The sequence below is a fragment of the Vespula vulgaris genome, chromosome 1, assembly GCF_905475345.1.
Source record: "Vespula vulgaris chromosome 1, iyVesVulg1.1, whole genome shotgun sequence".
Classification (NCBI taxonomy): Eukaryota; Metazoa; Arthropoda; class Insecta; order Hymenoptera; family Vespidae; genus Vespula; species Vespula vulgaris.
The window spans coordinates 5,106,287-5,127,501 of record NC_066586.1 but is presented as its reverse complement, the minus strand read 5'-3'; the positions used below and the strand labels follow the sequence as shown (position 1 = coordinate 5,127,501).

At 36.1% G+C, this 21,215-nt stretch overlaps 1 protein-coding gene and 1 long non-coding RNA gene across 4 annotated transcripts in view; one reads left to right on the top strand and one right to left on the bottom strand.

Annotated features, from left to right (window-relative positions):
* The window catches only part of LOC127071576 (uncharacterized), a 44,584-nt gene extending 23,524 nt beyond the window's left edge, over positions 1–21,060 (top strand). For all 3 annotated transcript variants that reach the window (XR_007785116.1, XR_007785105.1, XR_007785106.1), the window contains one exon: positions 20,212–21,060. This is a non-coding gene — a long non-coding RNA (uncharacterized LOC127071576). The remainder of the gene's footprint in view (positions 1–20,211) is intronic.
* The window catches only part of LOC127071418 (uncharacterized), a 318,282-nt gene that overhangs the window by 43,428 nt on the left and 253,639 nt on the right, over positions 1–21,215 (bottom strand). The window lies entirely within an intron of this gene.

The following is a 21,215-nucleotide window of genomic DNA, read 5'->3' as shown; positions in this document are numbered from 1 at the left end:
ACTAAAATATATTGCAACACAGCATAGTAGTTTTATTTTATATAGTGGCTCAAATTTTCTTATAGATGTTTTTACAAAACGTTATAGATTCGTATAGATTGTGTATATTATTTTATATCTCTCAAAATAAAAATCATAAAACTTGTACGTTTTCTACGATTATTGTCAAATACGGTTTAGAAATATTCTGAACGAGCATGATTTCATCCTTGAACAATTTCTCCGCACGCAAAAGTTTTCCCATAGATAGAGCAGATAGAGCAGTGCGGAATTTTCATGGAAGATTTCGAACCGTTCGTTTCATCGTGCAATGGCTTGTGCGTGTTGCGAATTACAATGGCCCAATGAGAGACATTTTTCTTGAGTGAGATAAAAAAGCGAACGAATTGGGTTGGCTTATCGATTAAAATTTTTCAGTCAGACGATAATACGGACGATCTTCGGAAAAATACGGGAAGGAAAGCAGGAAATAAAGAATAATAACAAACCGTGAATTTTTAAATAACATTTAAGCAACGCTTGTACAAAACTTTCTCAACAACGAAAAATTTCGTAACAAACCCACGTACGATTATCTTTTTCAGAGTTTCGTGATAAAAGCGTTGGATGAATTTCATATAAATGTGAAACCCGTTACAAGATAATAAAAGAAGAGAAGGGAAGAGGAAGAGGAGAAGGAGGAAGAGGAAGTGGAAGAGGAAGAGGAAGAGGAGAAAGAGAGAAAGAGAGCTTGTAGCGTAGGATTGATAGTATTGTCCACAAACGATTGTGAGCGTAAACATAACCGTAAATACATTCAGATTCTGTCCACCGTGACGATGGCGCTTTGCCAACTGGGAAAGTTTTCGATACAAGGCTACAACGGTATAACGGTACGTCAAAGAGAAGATAGAGAGGGAGAGAGAAAGAGAAAAAGGGAGGAATCGTGTGTACAAACCAGTTCTCCTAGGGCTTTCCTAACAAAATGTATCGTGGTTTCCGAACCGCAGTCTGGAGTCGTCCGTGGTAATCGCGGTATAGCCACATTGATTGTTATTTCATAATTGTTGAGGAACCTAAGTACTCGTACATTATCGTGATATCAGTTCTTCGATACAACGTATAAGACATAATTATTCGCGTTCGACGAATCGATAAATGGAAATAATCATTGATACCACGATCTCGAAAAACAGATGAATTTTGAAAAAGAATTATTAGCTCTCTACATTTAGTAATTAAACGTGTTTATAAATAATATGTCGATCGATGGACATTATTGCGGAAAATTTTCAACGCTTTCCGCAATAGCGATTGAATTATTTCAACTCTAATGCAAAGAATGAATTAATATTCTCCCCGTTGCACTCACATCGAGGGTTAATCATTAAATACAACATGGATAGCTCTTATGCCGTGTAATTAAATGTTAATTTCGCATTGGAAGCTGAATAACATAATATCATTGTTTGCCACTTATGCATTTCATCGTTGAATTCGAGCGAATTTTTTGAACGTTTCGTTCAAAGACAGAATCACGTAAATATAAATAAATCGTGTAAACGGGAAGGAAATAAATAAGATATAAATTTCAACGAATGAGACATGTGGTATTACAAAATTAGATATTTTTCAAAGGACGATAAGACACTTTTCAAAAAATTTCAAGCCGCAAAGTTTTCTTTCCGTCGTTGGCATGAAACGCATACCACCGGAGAGAAAATCTTTCAACGTACGAAGCCAGCCAGTGAAGTAATAATTTCCACGAAAGTGAGATACTTTTCCCTGCTCTCTTTTTTCCTCTCTTTCTCTCTTTCATTTTTCCTTCTTTCGAGCCATCGTTCGAAGGCTGTGCAATTTTGCCGGTACTCGCGGTGAGAGATTTGCATGGTAAGGGTGCGGTGAGGTATACTTCCATTTTATAAGCTTCTTAAATTGGCGGTGCGCTGCGCATTGCCGGTTAGATGGAAACTCTGCTGCGGACAAAGGGAATCGCGCGCTGGTGCTTTCGCCGGGATGAGCATTCGAGAGGTCGAAGTTCATTTCGCGACTAAGCTCAGCCAGGGACAGTGTCCTCCGTTCACCACCGAGATGCTCTATTGCTGGGATAAATGCTATGGAGAAGCCGAGAGAGAGAGAGAGAGAGAAAGAGAAAAAGAGAGAGAGAGAGAGAGAGAGAGAGAGAGAGAGAGAGAGAAAGAGAGATAGAGACAGACCTTGTTACCCCAGAGATGGAGTTAAGTTAGATTGCTACAAGACAGATCATAAATATCCCTCGATGGTGTTACATATACTATATCTACCAGTACCAGTTGCAGAGAGAAATGGACTCACGAGGAATCGACTCTCGAGTGTTGGCTACTCTCTTTATCTCTTTCTCTTTCTCTTTCTCCTTCCGAGTTTCTCATCCTCCTCCAACGATAAAGCATATTTCTCTTGCATGAATTTAAATGTCTAAATATCTCGATTTATCTTCATAGTGAATATCCTCTATTGAGATTAGGTTTATATTGGCTTTCTTGCCAACGAGTAAATTACATAACACGAGATCGGTAGCATAATTAAATGGTATGGATGTTAACCTGATCGGCAGGTGTATACGGATTCGTGGTTAGAAGATGATGCCGGAGTAAGTGACTCAGGGGTTATCGGTATTTGGGCCAAGGACGGGCCGTTGCACTCGACACAGTTGCATACCAAGTGGGCAAGGTGCAATTAATGGTGTAATTTAGCCCTACTCCGAAGAGAGGTATCTTCCTCTCGCAAAAGCAAGAGAGCGATATCTTAGTAAGAAGGCAGGATGAACGTGGAAGTGGAAGGGCAGAGAAGGAAATTAAAAAAAAAAAAAAAAAAGAAAAAAAGGAAAAAAAAATAAAACGAAACATAATTTCTCGACAAGGAGAAACGTTATGTCATAGGAATATCCCGTGACCGGAATGATCGCTTCTTGAGAGATAAGCAGACAACTTTCCTTCGTAATTACGCTTGACCTTCTTACACTTCAACATTGGGATCGTTTATCTGCTCGGCTTGTCCTACCAATCTCTCTCTCTTTCTCTCTCTCTCGCCATATTATTCTTGTTTTATTTTCTCTTTTCGATTTCAGTTATCTGCTCACAGTTACCAATCGCATCGAATTTCGTTACGGCACAGTTTGTATGAGTTAAAAATCGTTTGTTTTGTGGTTTCTCCTGACGAGTGTGTCACGTCAACGGTTGGCCGCTTTGATCGCATTTTCGGATCTTCCATTCGCGTAAATTGTTTTGACAATCGTTCACGTTAATACGCTCTTTGTGTACGTAGAAATGTTTGTTTGTGCACGTTCGTTGTGTTTAAAATTACTGAAGTATAATAAGCAGGTCACGTTCGTCAAATGAAAATACAAACGATTTTCTTGTTAACTATGCTTACTTTATTATCGATATCGGGATAGTGAATTTTAATGGAATTTTCATGTTTCTCCACGGCGATGAAATAATTTAGCACATTTCCTTGTTATGATTCGCAAACAAACGAAGCTTATTGTTAGGATAATATTAGGTATCTATAGGAAAGTTGACTATCGCGATAAAGAAGATGCAGTTTATTTCGGAAAAAAAGTTAAAGTTTTTTTTCTACAACGCAAGAACAGCAATATACGAGTTTCATCGTATTTGTTCTATCATCATAAGGACGAATCCGAAAACATTCGCTTCGTATGCCCCAAGTGTCCTTTTACCGTCAATTTATTTCGTAGAGAATAACACGTGATTTATTTTATTTGTACGTCACGTTTTTCGAAAAGATCCCTTCGTTATTTCGTTCGATTGTTTTCTCACGTTGTCATTGGGCAAGAATATAAACTAGTACCGATAATATAGGGTTGTAACTGCGACAACGATAACTTAGCTTCGCTGCCTTCCTTCCTAGTCGTGATTTTGGACGAAGGACATCGTCCTGCGAGATAAGCAGGATTTTGCTGTAAACCGAGGGTGCTGGAACGCGCCAGATAAAGGGATGAGTTTGGATATCGGCTGGTTCTACTAAACAGTACGCGGAACAATGTTTAACGATCGGTCTCTAGCAAGCTTGGTATGGTATCTTTACATTCACGATGACTCTTGCATTATTCAACGACTAACCACGAATCTTTGATTACAATTTCGATCGTAGAACAGACAGTTTCTTCGTCGTATGAGATAAAAGATGTATAAAGAGCGTAGTACTTTCGATGTGGAAGAAAATAAAGAATTTTAGAAGGTTTCCCAAAGGGGGCATGTAAAAAATTCCAATTTCTCGCGAGATTCCACAATGAGCGTTCCCTGATGAAATTTTCAATTTAAAATGCGTGCTATGTGTGAGAGTATACCTAGATACACCTATGTATGATTATTCGGGCAGCCGATTTCGATGCAAATGCTTTTGGGAGGAATTCTTTCTTCTTTCGCGCCAGTATCATTAAAAAAATTCGTTTCTTCTCGAGACTTTATATTAAAATGGAAAAGTCATCGATGTGGCTTTTTATTAATTTTTCATCGTGTATCTATGTGCGATAGGTTTTAACGATACATTTCTATTTTTCCCTCTCAAACGATCGTAACGATCTTATCGTGCTTGTACCAAATGCATTTCCGTTTAACGCTCATTGTTAGCCGACACCCATATAATCGACATAGATAGATAATTCCTTTCTCATTATCACATATCTCCAATTTTAGCGAATGATTTTGATGAACGTAAAATTAGAGGCAAACTCGCGAGCGCAATGGAATAGAAATTTATATCGTTAAATTATACTCCGCGCTACACAGATAGGATACAATGGAATTGATCAATCAGAAAGCGGAGCGAACATATTTGTTCCGTGCGGGTGGTATATACATATGTGTAGATACATCGTTGAAACACGCATACATAGTATACGTAGGATATATATGCAACCGTCAGAGAGATGTGTATGAGAGAGAGAGAGAGAGAGAGAGAGAGAGAGAGAGAGAGAGAGAGAGAGAGAGAGAGAGAGAGAGAGAGAGAGAGAGAGAGAAGAGCTATCGTATTATATGGAAGAAGCGGAACGAATCAACTGAGATAGCGATGTAACGGAATAGAATATGTAACAATATCCGATTTCGCATATCGGTTCCTCTGTTTTAACATTACGCCTCTACCTTTCTAAACACGTAATGATTATTGGAACGTTAAACGTACCGAATTCGTTCTTTTTTTTTCTTTTTCTTTTTCTTTTTCCTTTCAACATCCACGAACAGATTATTTCGAAACGTCGCTTTTCACTACATACGATTTAATCAAAGGTATCCGCTCATTAAATCGCAACTCACGTTGTGTCTCTTTGACTATATATTCAATATACAGAAGTTTATGCGCGCCCTTGTGCTTTCTACGATGATTTAAAGCCCAGCTTAAAGGGCGGTACTCTAAAATTCAAGAATGTGAGAAGAGAATCTCTTCCAATTATCTTTTCTCGTTACTTATGGTTCACTTTAAGCCGGAAATAAAGATAAATTCGATTAGATGCAATATAATCTTGTTGTTAACGATCATTCATAATGAAGGAATTTTGCTAATTAACAACAGCGTAACTATAATTAATCATTGACAATAATTGTTTTACGATTTATACAATATTCATATATTGTGTTGAATTGAATAATAAATGATAATTGTAATATAATACATACATATGTATGTATGTATATACATATGTATGACTAAATCTTTTGATTGTATTTTATTCTTTGATTAATAATCCAAATATGTTGGCAATCCTATATATAAGCTGGAAAGGAAAAGATATTGAATAAATCCATTGGGTTTCTCGAAAGCATCTAAAGAAAAAGATAAAACGTCCGAGCGAAAAAGTTTTTTGTGCGTGCGATCCACTTAGAAGATGAATGAAACTGGAACGATAGAACGAAACTACTATTCGAAAGATCGTTCAGGTGTTGGCAGACAACTAAGCTATTTCTACGAGTGAAGATCGATTAATCGTAGTGGAAGGCGAATAGATGAATCCCTTTTTTAGTTATTGTGACGAATAATTTGTATCGTCTTATGAGTGTATCATACACAAAAGCACGTAATGGAGGGAAATCTTTTAACTTGATATAACAATAAATCGATAAGAGAGAATCGATGTACAAATGGTAATCAGTATTCCTATTCGCATACATATCACTATACATGTATAAATATTTATTATCGACCATAATTTCCAAACGCATATATCTACATATATATGTATATCGTTATTTACAATATTTAGCACAAATTATATATGGCGACATATTATACATATATATATATATATATATATATATATACATATATATATATCATAATTAATTTATATGGTGCTCAGCATCCAATCAGGCTAATTTAAGTGGTTGGCAAAGTGTCATTTAAAATCCTGGTATTCGATTTATCAAGCAGTCTTGCATATAGAGAATCAAAATTTCCTGAATAATGATAGTAATATCATAATAATAAAACAAGACCAAAAAAAGACATGATAATGTCAATTTCGTAATACAATATGTATCACGTGCATAATATTCATGACAGAAATTAGAAACGTATACACATATATCAAAGTTAAATTGTATGGTACTCAATGTCCAATCGGGCTAATTTAAGTGGTTGGCAAAATGTTATTCAAAATTCTGATATTCGATGTATGAAGCATCGTTGCATAGAAACAAACAAAATTTCCTAAATAATAATAACGATATTATAGTAATGGGACCAAAATAAAAAAAAGAAAAGGAAAGAAAGACGTGGTAATGTAAATTTCGTCGAACGTACCAGTTTGGTGTCATAAAAGCCGCGGTTTAGATATCAATTTATCACAGCTTTCCGCCCGGTAATATCGCATTATTTCCCAGCGTTGCTCGCCGCGTGGCTGACAACAATGCCGATGGGCAATCAATAGCCCCACCCAGTAGCAACGGCAGCCTCTTTCGCCCATTGCATCCGCCCATCTCTCTCTCTCTCTCTCTCTTTCTCTCTTTGCTTCATTCGCGTTCGCGTCTCCGTCCGTAGGGAACTTTCGGTCATTTTTCATAGTCGTGTCCTATCGGTGGCTGGTATTATTATACAAAGAGTGACGTACGGTAGGTGACGTCGCGCGAAACTCGCGCACATTACTGCTTCCATTCTTTGAATTAACCCCCGGAAAAAGCGATCCTATCCTTGTCTGTCCGTCCCTTTCCCCTACACCAGCCGTAACCATCCCATCCCACATATTTCCAGGATGACTCTTTTGTTTATTCAACTCTTTCTCTTTCTTATTTTCCTCTTTTTCTTTTCTCTTTTCTTTTTCGTTTTTTTTTCTTTTTTACTATTTTCTCTTCTTCTTTACTCGCATCATTCTTCAATGATTTCGATCGAATTATTAAGCAGTTGAAATAACAACAAACAGTGTTCCATTGGTTGGTATTCAACTCTGTTGTTGTTGACGGATCGAAATGTATTCATGTCGGTGAAAGACGGATCGTTCTCTCTGTGTTACGCGTCGATGAACGTGCATGGAAAACAAGCGGTAGAAATATCACGGATAGAAATACGAATCCGAAGGAGAAGGAGAATTTCGCGAATGTAACGTTTCGAAAAGTTCGTGTACGTCGACTGTGACGATCACGAATCGGTTCTTTCCGTGTAAAGGATTTCGTGGCTGACTTGGGAAATCGCGAAGGAACGATATAAATCGAAGGTATACGTCAGGCTAAGTGTCGTTGACTACCAATGGTAGCTACATAGCTAACATAGCTAGACTAGCTAGGAATGTGTAAGTACAAGTCGTGCCAATCTTCGAGAATTCGTGCGAACGAGAAAAACGCAAATCGAACGGAAATGTTAATCACTCATGCGACCTTCTTTCATTAACCCCGTCATCCCTGACAATACATAATCATTAATTTTCTTTAGAGAAAAAAAGGTCGTTAATGAACGAACGATATATTATGTTCGCTGTCATGGTAACAAAAGTAAATTTTTAGATCAGGAAAAGCGTTCGTATCATATAAGGATTTTTAATAGGAATAAGAAATATGAGACCGTAATGTTTTCCGGTGGCTTAAATTTACAATTTAAATATCTCTGTAATACGCGATACCTCGCTAATTTACGCATTTCATTTAAATAGTGCCAAGCAATGAAAAGTCGCTTAATAAAGTCCTATTATCGTCCTATTATTAATTTTCTGTATATGCATAAACACGAATTTAAAATTTATTTGGAAAGGGAGCGGATTCTCGTTTGCTCGAAGCGTTCCTTCTATTATGATCAGCGAAGCTTGATAACCTCCTCTCTGAAAGATAGAACGGAGTTTATAGAACGATGAACGTCAGAGTGCATAACGTTGCGATCACAAGATGCAGAGAATTCCCAGGGGTATTTATATCGAGAAGCTACCAGGCATCGCATAGAAAGGATCGTCGTCAGTGCACAGTTAAAAAGTGTCTTCGAACGTATCTTAGAAGGTGTATTTGAAAGATAGCCTTAAACTCTTTCCAATCCCATATCCCGTGACTTATGGAGTTGACACATGGGAAAGGAGATTTGCGCGTTATAGAGTCGGTTCTGAAAGAAGAATAAGAGAAATAGATCTAGAGATGGAGATGGAGATAGAAATAGAGATAGAGATAGAGATAGAGATAGAGATAGATATAGATATAGATATAGATATATACATAGAAATAGAAAGACTATGAGAGAGAAAGATAAAGATAGATAGGAGTATGGATCGATGCATGGATCATCCTCCGTTCGTATTATATAAGGAAGAGCGAGAGAACACCGTAATCCGAGTGTGTTCGTTCTCAGCCTGGTCACGACGTGGAAGGAACGTCGTTGGTGACGCTCGTGTCTGCTGCGTCTGCTGCTGGCTTTCTAAGAGATGTGAGGACAAGATCGGTGAGACTCAAGGGACTACATTATGCATCCGAAACTGACTACATCGTTCCGTAGCACGAGGACACGTCGTTCGTATGCCTATTTGGGACGAGGTTACCCTATGTGGAGAGGTTAGCTACCCCATGTAAAATATCGCAGGGAACAAGTTTAAAAGGTTAGTCTAAAGGAACACGTCGAATACGAAACCTCCGGTAGTTTGTTTACTTTTGTTCCTTTTCGTGTGAACTTGTCAAGTCCAGAATGAATGAATAAGATCCACTCGAGTAAATCTGATGTGAGGGTCTACTATTCATAATGACTTATCAAACAAGTTAAGATTATCGTTCGTCATTATATCTAGTACGGCTAGTTTTTAACGTTTCTCTTGCTAGAAAACTGTACGAAACGAAATGAAAAAGTATTTTAGAAATATATGATTTGGTGAAATATGTAAAAATAAATAAATAGAAATCTCATATTAGTTTAACGAAATATTTTTAGCTTTTGTATGTTTGTTCTCTTTTCCTCTCTCTGTTTTCCTCTCTTGTTTCATATACAATATATGTATATATATATATATATATATCAATATATATGCTGTATTCAATATATATGATATACACATATATCAAAAAGATTAAATTTATAAGTATTCCTTCATCAACAGTGAATATGAAATTTCGTTCAAAGTGCTATTTAACGAGCGAGCCACATCCATGAGAAAATTACTCTTTGATGAGTCGTGCTATTTTATAAATTCGATCATCGTGATGCACCATCGTCAAAGGAACTCTAGAGTATTTCGAGAAGCTTCGTCGTACAGCTATCTATACAGAGAGGGAGAGAGAGAGAGAGAGAGAGAGAAAGAGAGAGAATAGAGGGTGGTTTGAGAAAAGGGATGATCGGTTCTGCTTACTCGTGCGTAACTACGTGAAGAGCCGTGCAAGTTGCAAGCGGTGTGTAGTCGTAGCAGCCGTCGACGGATACTGTCGATGTCATTTGATGGTCGTCGTCAGGCTTACCACCAAAGTCTCTGTCTCGTCGTGATTCGATTCGAGGCATCAGCCCGAATCGTTTCTGACATTTGTTGGTCGTCTAACCAAGACGAAGCTCTACTATCGTGTCCAGAGAGAGGAGAAAAAGAAAGAAAAAGGGGAATATGGAATCTTGCAATTTCTCGAAAAACTTAGACCACATATCGCCTACGAATTTCTTCTTTCACGATGCATTATGTAAATCTCAGTGATTTGAAAATCATGGGACTTCTTTGTTCGAACCGATTTCATTTCAATATATATATATATATATATATATATATATATATATATATATATATGATACATATGTACTTATATCCATGTTAACTTAATGTCACAAGGATATCTCCTATTCATACATATTTTTACTCGCGTCTATGTCAAGTCAAAGATATCGGCCGCAGTAGACGCTCCACGGAATAGGAATAATTTTTCCTACGAAATATGGCGTTGGGTTAGACGATAAATAAATCACGAAATGGAACGAGACATCGGATTCGGTGATTCATTCGTTTATCATGGAAAGCGTCGTTCTTTCGAAAAGTGCAGGAACAATAAAAATAACGTGCACTAGTAGGGTGCACTCTGTTGTGGGTCCACCGATTTGTCTCTGGCACGGTTCACCACTTTTCGCTGGGCTTCCGATTTCGCGCGTTAGCCTCTCACTCTTATTTTATTCGACTGGTACGATCGATTCACCGTTATCGCTCGATCGAATAAAATCTATTACCCGACGTCGTCGAGTTATAGTTCCGTAGAAAAGTAATCGAAAAATTTCACTCTTTACGTATACACCAATGATTCTCTCTCAACGTACGTGTGATACAAGCGACAATAAATTTAAAATGTTTTATTTTTTATTTTTTTCGAAACTCTGAAGCGGTGAGATAAAAGTCCATCACGCGTTTTGACGTGAGTATCTAAAATTTCAAACGCGTTTGTTACCTGAGAAATTTTCCAAAATCCTTTCGTGATAACAAACAGGTCACGAGTATCGTGTGTTTTCCTACCGCGTATGAATTATCAACGCGATTGAACGCTTTATAAAGTATAATTAATTTTGGATTAATTAAAACTTCATTATGAATATATACATGAACATATATATATATATATATATATATATATCGTATATACATATATATATACACATAATTTATCGAATAATATCTACAAAATAATATAAGTAAATAATAGGCACAATTATTCATACATCTTTCTTTTTTCTTGTAGCCAGATGTTTTCACACCGATATTTTCGATACACGATCATACTTTTTTCTATAAAAAAAGATATGGAAGTGATAGTATAGATTCATATATAAAAACAAAACTTTCTCCTGCCGCAGAGAGATTTCCTATATGCTAATAATGGACACGGGTGGATTGTTGTAATGTAGATATATATATCTATATACATACATATATATGCATACGTATCTATATATTCAAACATATAGAATGTTAAGCGTTACACGCACCTGCAGTGTTCCACTCGGAATTTAGCATCAGTATTTGCGTCTCTATGGATTAGCTTCATTGGTAAATCCACGGTACTATGAATGCTCTTACCTCTGTTTATTTTACGTTAGTATAACATATACATGTACATATATATATATATATATATATATATATATATATATATATATATCATATCGGTGTATAATCTATTTACGGATCTATTCACGGATCTATTCATGGACGAGTATAAGAATTGTTAATTAACAAAACTTCCATTTCATAACTAGAACTTAGAATTCAGATAATGTTATGAATAATCATTGTTGTTACAACACATAACAACAGATAATTGAGAACGTTTCATCGATCCGATCGCAGTGACCTTTTTGTTTATAATCTATTGGTAGATAAACAGACACGTATCTATCGTTACATGGCAATGTGATTGTTGTGTTTCTTTTTTCCTTCCTGTTTCGTTTAATTCCGTTTCGTTAACTATGTACGTCGCAGTCGTAGTTACGTCGTCGCAGAGTAAGCATCATGGAAGATCAAAGGCTATCGGTAAGTCTTAACTTTAATTTTTTATTTTATTTCAAATTTTATCTTAACAAAAATCGTTCGAAACCACGACTAATATTAATTGGACAAAAATTCGATATAATTCTTTTTCTTCTTTAGTGAGAATTAAATTTAAAGTCGGTGGAGAGTAGAAATTTCAGAAAACGCTCTTTCCTGATTCCGAACAAAACGATGAAAAAGAAATAAAGAGATTCTTAGTTTAAATCATTTTCCTTCGCCATTTTTGAGATAAAAGGGGGATCGTAAATCACAGTTGGACGGGAATGAAAGAAATACTATAGGGATGAATACGAAAGGTGTACGTGAGGGTTTGCATGTAGAAAAGAAGAGGATGTAGAATAGTATGGAAAGGAGACAGTAGAGACAGAGACAGAGACAGAGATAAAGACAGAGAAAGAGATAGAGATAAAGACAAAGACAAAGAGGAAGAGAAAGAGAAACAAATAGAGAAAGATATAAAGATCGAGAGAAGAAGAAGGGGGAATAGGTGAGAGGAGAGGAGTAGTCGAGAGGCTGGATAGTCGGCCAGTGCACTCGTCGTGCACCGTTCGACGGTATCGTTGGAAATTAGAAGCGCTTTTCTCTTGAGAGCTTTCGCTTGGGTGCGAGTTTCAACGAGTCAATAGACGCAGATTCGATAGCTGTTCCAACGTTAAGCACTACTGTGAAAATTATTTGACGGAACTCGGGAAAAGCGAAAAATTGTTCGTGCATCGTCGAGTATCGGCCGGTATACGATTCGACCGAAATCGAGTAGAATGAAGGCCTAAAAATATCTACGAGATATCGAGGAGAATAAAAGAAGAAAAGAAACTTTACTTCTCTCTTCGGTTCCTCTTTCTTTTCCTTTTTTTTCTTTTTTTTTTTCGTTTCTTTTTTTTCTGCTCAGAGAAAACTCATTTGAGAACTTCGATCGATGCTTTTAAAGAAGTTGAGTGGTGTAAGAGAATGAAAAGCGTAGTATTAGATGCTTGCGATAATTTGTAATCGATTTTTCGATTAGAAACAATCATCTATGATTGCGATTTACATTTTTCTATTGAAAATCTATGGGAAAAGTAATCTTAATAAATTCATGCGAACGTGTATTAGATAAATATCTTCGTGCTCGAATCGATTATTATTATTTTTTTTTTTTTTTATCGAAACATTCGCATTAGACCACAGTACAAGGATGAAATTTTCATCGGGATAAATTAGAAAAATTTACGACGACGATGAAACGAAACAATGGTGAAAAGAATTTATTGAAATACAAAGGAGAATCAGCGAGCGAGATTTTAAAAAGATATAAAGATATAGACGGACCGATAGAACATCGAAGGGATGAAGAAGGAAAATGGTAAGCTCATGGAAGTGAAAGCCTCCAGCGTTTTTCAATATCACAAGTTACAAATCTTTCTTTCGCACCGTGGGAACGAGCTTATGGAGCAGAAAACAGAAGAAGAAGAAGAAGAAGAAGAAAAAGAAGAAGAAGAAGAAGAAGAAGAAGAAGAAGAATGAAAGGGAAAAGAAAAAGAAGATAGTATGAAACTGTGAAGGTTATATACAAACCATGACATTGTTACAGTCTTCCTACAAATTTCTATCTACGTCGTTCTGTAGTTCTTATCAGAACCGAGAAAATCCGAAACACACCGCATACTATGATGATACGTTTGATATATAGCAACCCATCATTTCCTTCTTTCATTTTGATTATAAGAAGGTCTGCTTAGAAAAGAAAAATAGAACAGAGAGAGAGAGAGAGAGAGAGAGAGAGAGAAAGAGAAAGGAAAAGGGTTTTTTCTAAAAGAAAAAAGGAAAAAAAAGAAGAAGAAGCGAAAGAAATAAGAATAGAAACGGAAAGTATCGTGTTCTTTGAAATCTCTTTATTCGGAAGACAACAGAACTACGTCTCTACGATATTGGACTTTTACCTTATGCAAACCTACTCCTCCCTTTGACATCAGCCAATCTAATTCTCATGGTTGGAAGAGAATAGTTTTGTCGTTCCATCCGAAATTCTTTGCTCTTATCTCTATTCTTTCTTTTCTTATTTTTTTTCCTCTCTTAACTTTGAGAGAAATTTCGCGAGAGTTAGTTTTTCCCTCGGCTTTTCCTTTTTTGTTTTTCTTTTTTTTTTCAAACGCGAAAAATCAAATGCGAAGTTACAACGTATAACAGTAAATTCATATTACGTATAAAGATCGATAGAGATATGAAAAAATATCGAAGGAAAAGGACAAAAAAAAAGAGGAAGACTGACTTGATTTTTGATAACGTCATCATCACTAATTATCTCTAATTAGGTTGATTTTCATAGAAATCGAGAGATTAACAAGCACGGACCGAGTTTATATTCGTAGAATACGAGCTCTGTCAGTGGTCATTTGACCATTCATCGTCACGCTCGTATTCAAACATAAAGTACTTCGAGTAGCGTCAGTAGGATCTGATTTATTCATGGGTCTCAGGAATCAAGAGAGCCTGCAGTCTCGTTCGATGTACGTACGTACGTACGTACGTGACGTAATGCGCGTGTAAGTGCGCGTTTGAAAAGTTCACAGTCGGTCGACTAAAGCAAATCCCATTAATCCTTTGAACAGTACAAATGTACATTTACGTCGTACCTTAGTCAGTCTGATGTATTATAAAACGTACATGTTTGAATTTTACTACTTTTAATTTAAATCTAGTCTATCTGTTTTAACATACTAATATTTAGTCATTTACATATGAATACATGTTCTAATTTTCTTGTAGCATTATACAAACTTTTCTATTCGATGAAATAATCATAGCCACGTATTTCATACCCTAATAACTTTATTTTCTTGTTTTGTTCAGTCGGACGAAAGAGAACTCACGTTTGAAGGTAGATCAAGCAACTATCGATTCATCAGCGTTCGACGATTTTAATGTAAGATCGAAAAGTCAAGTCAACAAAGTAATACGAGGTAATTTTGAAAAAGTACGTAAAACTGAAAGAAATGCATACGAAATTATGATAAAATTTATAAAAATATTCGATGTTCTATCTCGTTTTTTTTATTGGAAAAATGATAATGGTAGGAAAAAAATTATAAAGAGTACTATATCCATTTTACGAATAGTTCTCTATTGCAATATCCTTTTCTCTCTCTCTCTTTTTTTTTCTCTTTCTGTTTCTACCAACGTGTTCACGACGTACTTGACCGTGTTCGAGATGTAAAAGAAAAGAAGAACAAAATGTCAAAGCGACGAGAAAGTTGAGAATTTTTTTTTTACTATTGAATTCGAACGAAACGTTCGTAGGTATGCTGCTAGTAGTTATTTCATGACTACCGCGAAATTTTCTATTTTTCTCTTTCGTGCTTTTCGCACGTACGTAGAAAAAGGAAAAAGGAGAGAGAAGAAAAAAGACCCCCCACACACACACACACACACACACACACACACACATATTGATGGGAACTCATGAAACGTGCGATAAAACGAAGGTGTCTTTCTGAAGTTCGAAGCTCCAAACGCTTCCCTTTCGCAATTTTGTGAATTCCTTCGAAAGTCGAACAAAGTTTCGCAACGAGTTCGACGTATCGAGTATTGCACACGTGTGTATATATATATATATATATATATATATATATATATACATGTTATACATAGATATTATATACGCGTGTCTTCTACTTGGGAAGAAATTTGTATAAGAAGATGAATATGTATATTTAGGATGTTTTTTCAAAGTTTCCCGTGGAAGAAGATATTGAATTTTTTTATTCAACGACAGCTCTGATGATACTTCTTTAACTAATTAGAAGTTTCAACGAAAGTACGAAATTTTGTAATATTTGCTAATACTTGCTAGTTTATATTTTGAACGATACGACAAATCGTTTTCATTGATTCGAAAAAAATATCGATCGGACTTGTCATTTGTATGAGATGAAGATTTCATAAAATTTTTGGTAATATATCTGATAAGATTTTTTTAAATTAACTTGATAATCATTTCTAGATTATGTGTTATACCTATCTACGTGTTTCAAATGAAATATTCTTATACAAAAGAATCTATTAATAAAGACGTACTTATAAACTGTTAACTATCGATAATCAGGAAGAAAATTATCAGCATTTCACGAAATGTCATCTAAATAAGTATTATTACGTTTTAGTAGTATTCTGCTAGGATATAGTAGATGCTGCTTTTCAATGCAGAAAGTGGTACTACAATACGCTGTAAGAGAATGTAATTGGTCATACATTGTTACGCTTTTAGAAGCTACTTGACGTGGTTGAAAAGGACAAAGATTTCCATATGTTTAAGTTCGTCTAATCAGAGAGAGAATTTACTAAAGAAACATAGTAAAAATTTTTACATATATATATATATATATACATATTTTATGCGATATATTGATAAAATTTGTACAATTATTAATTTTAAAATTCTCACTATTTCCCTATAAAATTTTTAATACGATAAAGAATCGATCTATCGGTGGACAGAACAGACTTAAATTATTCATAAATGTATCGTAGTTAAATTTTATAACGGGTTAGATAGAAAGAGAGAAAGAGAGAGAGAGAGGAGAGAGAAAAAGAGAGATAGTGTGATAAAGATAGAGGAATGCAATAAACGAAGTTGCACCGCATTATATTAATTCACTTTAATTTATCGTTTAAACTCGGAGGGCGAACATAATGGGATAAGAATAAATAGTTAGTCGAGTGGCGGAACATCGATAGTTGACTCGATTGAGAAACGATACAGCAATTCGAAAGATACAGAGATAGCTCTGTAGATACGAAGATAAATCCGTTATGTAAACTAGCCATCGACCCACTTGCTAGTTTTTCTTCCCCCTTTTTTCGTTTTTTTATTTTATCTCGTTCCAATTTTTTTTTCGTTTTATCGATTTCAATTTATAGACAGAACTTTTCTCCAGACATAACGTTATTTCGTTTCTTTCATTCGACCAATCGATTCTCGCCGATTGCTGAATTATCATTCTAATTTTAGGATACAGATAACATATAAAAAATAAAAATAAATAAAAGAAGTAAAAAATATAAAGTCACGTGTTTCTTCATTCGAAAATATTTTTTTTCCTTTCAATCGAGATAGTTAGATATATGGGAGCTTCGAGAAGTCATTTTTTGTTCGACATACTATATATCTCCGACGTTTCTCTCCGTCGCGTCGTCTAGTCACGTTTTCTGTCTCAAGAAAACGGAGGATCATGACGAGCGACATGACGAGCGAAGTCCGGGTCAACGTGTAACAAGATAGAAGCTGGACCATGCTCGAGAAATAAACGGGGGGCTAACAAAACATGAAACGGGGGTGGTTGGGAATGAGTTGAGGCTGCCATCTACGCTGCAAAAAGCGTCGTAGCTTTTACGTGTGACGTATTACGTGCTATACTCCTTGCGGATCGGCTATATATATATATATATATATATATATATATATATATTATATATATGTATCTATCTGTATATGTATCTACTATAACTAGGTATACCTTCTTTATGAGGAATCAAAGTTACGTTTGACTTTATTATGAAATTTCCATTATTCTATCGCTCCAAGTTCTCGCACCGATAATTAACGTCCTTTCAAACACGGAACGAATCCTTACCTAGAACAAAAAAAAGCAAACTTTATATTAGATCGATCTATTTAACTCATATACAGTTACGCTACTACAAATTAGATTTAAGTAAATATTTTATTTTGTAACGATCTTAGTAACGAGAATCAATGTGAAACGGGATAAAACGTTCTATCATTGGGTTTTCGAAAAAAGGAGATTTTTTTATCTAGATTCGAGAACGTTTGAAAAATTATAATAGCGAAGGAAAGAGTTATATGATTGTAGTATAGGGAAAGTAAGGTAGAACGAAACAGTAAAAGAAAGTTAAAGCGTATTCGAAGATTCGAAGAAATTTAGAGGGAAAGAAAAATAAGAAAAATAAAAAATGCAAAAAAAAGAATAGTAGAGATAGATAGATTTGATTTCAACGGAAATGAAAGAAACAGAATCTTATCCTTCTCCATTTTCATCGATCCTCCGAGAAGTTAATGAGGCCGTGGCTCTTAAACGTTCGAAGCAAATTCGCTCGTAGCATCCTTCAGTATCAGCGAGTCGGGACAAGTGCCTTTCGTCGTTTTATTTCGCATTTGAGTGTTGGAAAAAAAAGGAGAGACGTCGACGAAGAAGCACGTGCCCTCCCTCGCTTTCTTTTTATCGACAACGAAGTCAAGACACGTTTATAATTTCGAACATCCTTTCGAACGGTTTCCGTTATCGATAAGACGACTATCGATTGGGTCGTGTCGATGGGCGCGAAGAAATCTTGGATTCATAGGTTTGAGTTCGTCGACCGTTAAGGACCATTTGATACTCGACTATTTCTTTTATTGCACACGGCAGCTGCACCGATTCTTCGAGAGTTGCATCCTTAGCTCGTCTCTTATCCAGTGTGAGTAAAAAAATTGCGAGGTAGAAAAGGAGAAAAAGAAATAACAGGGAAAGAAAGAAAGAAAGAAAGAAAGAAAGAAAGAAAGAAAAAAAAATAGAAGAACCGAAGGTTTCGGTAGATACAGAGATAGCGAGTGAGACACGTAAACGAAAGAGAAGGGAAAGGAAAAGGAAGAAAGAAAGGAAAAGAAACGTCGCGAACGTGCACCCACGGAACGATGCTTTATGGGTCGTTCCTCGTGGGCAAACGATGTTTAAAGATCAAGGAAACGGCACCATTGGGAGTCAGACCGTTGCCCGATCGAGCGAGAATAACGAATGAATATCTAATGACGTTTTACGATCCAATATGTGCCCCTGGGAGAAGCTGATATATCGCGAAAGCGTATATATGTACATATGTGGAGTGTCTGCGTTTGTGATTACTCTCTTTCTCTCTCTCTCTCTCTCTCTCTTCCTGTTCTCTCTCACTCTCTCCTTCTCTCTTTCTCTCTCTCTCTCTCTCTCACGTTCCCATGTGACCAAAAAGCTGGTACATGCGTTTACTATTCCAAGTGCCATGCGTATGGTATAACGCACAATGGATACAACGAAGTATCAATCGAAAGTACATCCCTATCGAGGTACGTTGATCCATCTACTATTTTAGAATAGAAAACAAAGGACCATTCTTCTTGAGCGACATCGATCGTAGTAGTTGCGCTTGACTACCGCATATCTATGTTCACGTTCGGCAGAACGTTTGTCGCCTAGACCTTCCATTTCGAATGTACGGAAATATTTCACTCTCTCGTAGATATAGATACGGTTATATCTATCGAACGAACGAACGAACGAACGAACGAACGAACGAACGAACGGACGAACGAACGAACAAACGAACGAACGAAACGAATGATACAAACGAGAGGAACGAGAGGCGTGGTCGACGGTGGCTCGTAAAATTTGTATATACATATTTTTTCCCCACTTTTCTTCTTGGAAAAAAAAAGAACGACCTCTCTCTTCTTTCTTCCAATTTTCCGAATTGGATCCGATGGAATTCGTTTTATTTCGAGTGTACGCTCGGCCTCATCAACTTGGAGTTTTCGAAAAAGAAATCTTTGACCTAGATTTCGTTAATTGCTTCCAGTAATGTTTGCCAATATGAAGGTAGTTTCTGTAAATACAGCTGTTTGCTGTGCATCGTGCCGATGCTACTGCTTCGATCGCAAAACGCGAAGAGATCAAAGAGAGCCGATCGGATTCGCTGAACTTTACGAACGGATAGAGAATGAATAAAAGTCAAGCTCGCATAGACTTTTACCATCTTGATTCTCTCTCGAGCATCCCGACTTTGTCATTTCGCGAGGAATATAAATGAAGGTAGTAAAAACCGTACGGCGAAAGAATATGCATAAACTACAATGTTCTAGGTATTTATCAGTGCAGTGAATTCACTCGAGAGGAATAAGCGAGTTCTCTGTATATTTCCGTGTATGTTTTTGTGTATGTACGTTTATGCGTGCAGTAAGAGTAATGGGTTGGGACGTTATATGGAAGCGCATAATAAATTCTTATTCTATTTTCTCTGCTCCTCATTCGGATCGTAAAATTCACGATAAAGGATGCGCACTTGTTTACGATGCTTTGATGGCTCTTACTGTTTTGTAGGTCGATTTTTGTAACTTCTTTCTCTCTCTTTCCTTCTCTCTCTCTCTCTCTCTCTCTCTCTCTGTCTCTTTCTATCTATCTCTCTCTCTCTCTCTCTTTGTTCACCCTTTTAAGCTGTGACGTTTCCTTACTTAGTGAAGAACGATTATCGTTTCCTTACAGGTGGACGACACGCTGAAGATTTATCGAGCGTGCTAGTCTCTTTCGAGCTTTACGATAAAATTTCATGCACGAACTACGACCGATATGCCGAAGAAAAAGAGGAACGAGATGAGGAGGTAAGGGGGAGAAGGAGTGACAAAGAAGAGAGGAAAAATTGGATCAAACGGCCGGTTGAAGGGCTCACAGCCGAACGGATATGCGTCTTTCCGTTTGCCAATCGTCCATTCTTCGCTTCTCAAGAGCTACTCGTGAAGTTCCCATTCGTCCCTTCTTCGATATCTCTCTTCTCTCTTATCCATCCTTTGTTACATTGGATTTTGGACGATTCAAGGGGATAAAAATGGTTCTGTCTAAGGGATAAAAAACCGTTCGGTCGATCGTTTTCCATCCCGTAATTATGTTCGAAGCAGCAACATACATATATCAATTTTTCAGGATTTGTTTGTTTATTTTCGCGAAATATGCATATTTGATATGAAGTACATACATATCCGTTTTAAATATATCTGAAAATACAAATATGTTTCCGTAGATAGCCAATCGAAATGGTCGAATATATGATATTGAATCGTGACTAAATGTTTATGAATTCGGAAAAAAATATTTCAGTTTGTAGTAAACTTTTCGGATTAAATATGAAGATTTAGCTCAACTTCAATTCAAAGGGAACACGATATTTTTCTTGTCCTTTTTCTTTTGATTTTATCATTAGTTCTTCCTCAGATATGTTTTTATCATTTATCGTGAAACGATAAAATATCAATTCGAGAATATTAATATCGAGTTTCTTAAGTTCTTTTCTTACGAGCGATTTTTCAAATATTATTCCCTACTAAGAAATATTACTTCGTACGCATTCGAATTAAATTATGTTTCAGAATAGATTTCATTTATAGCTTTTATATCATACTTGCAAATTAACATGTACAATGTGTTTGAAAATACTTATACATTATCGTGCTATTTGTACGATTAATTGAATTAATTAATTCGTTCGAATAATC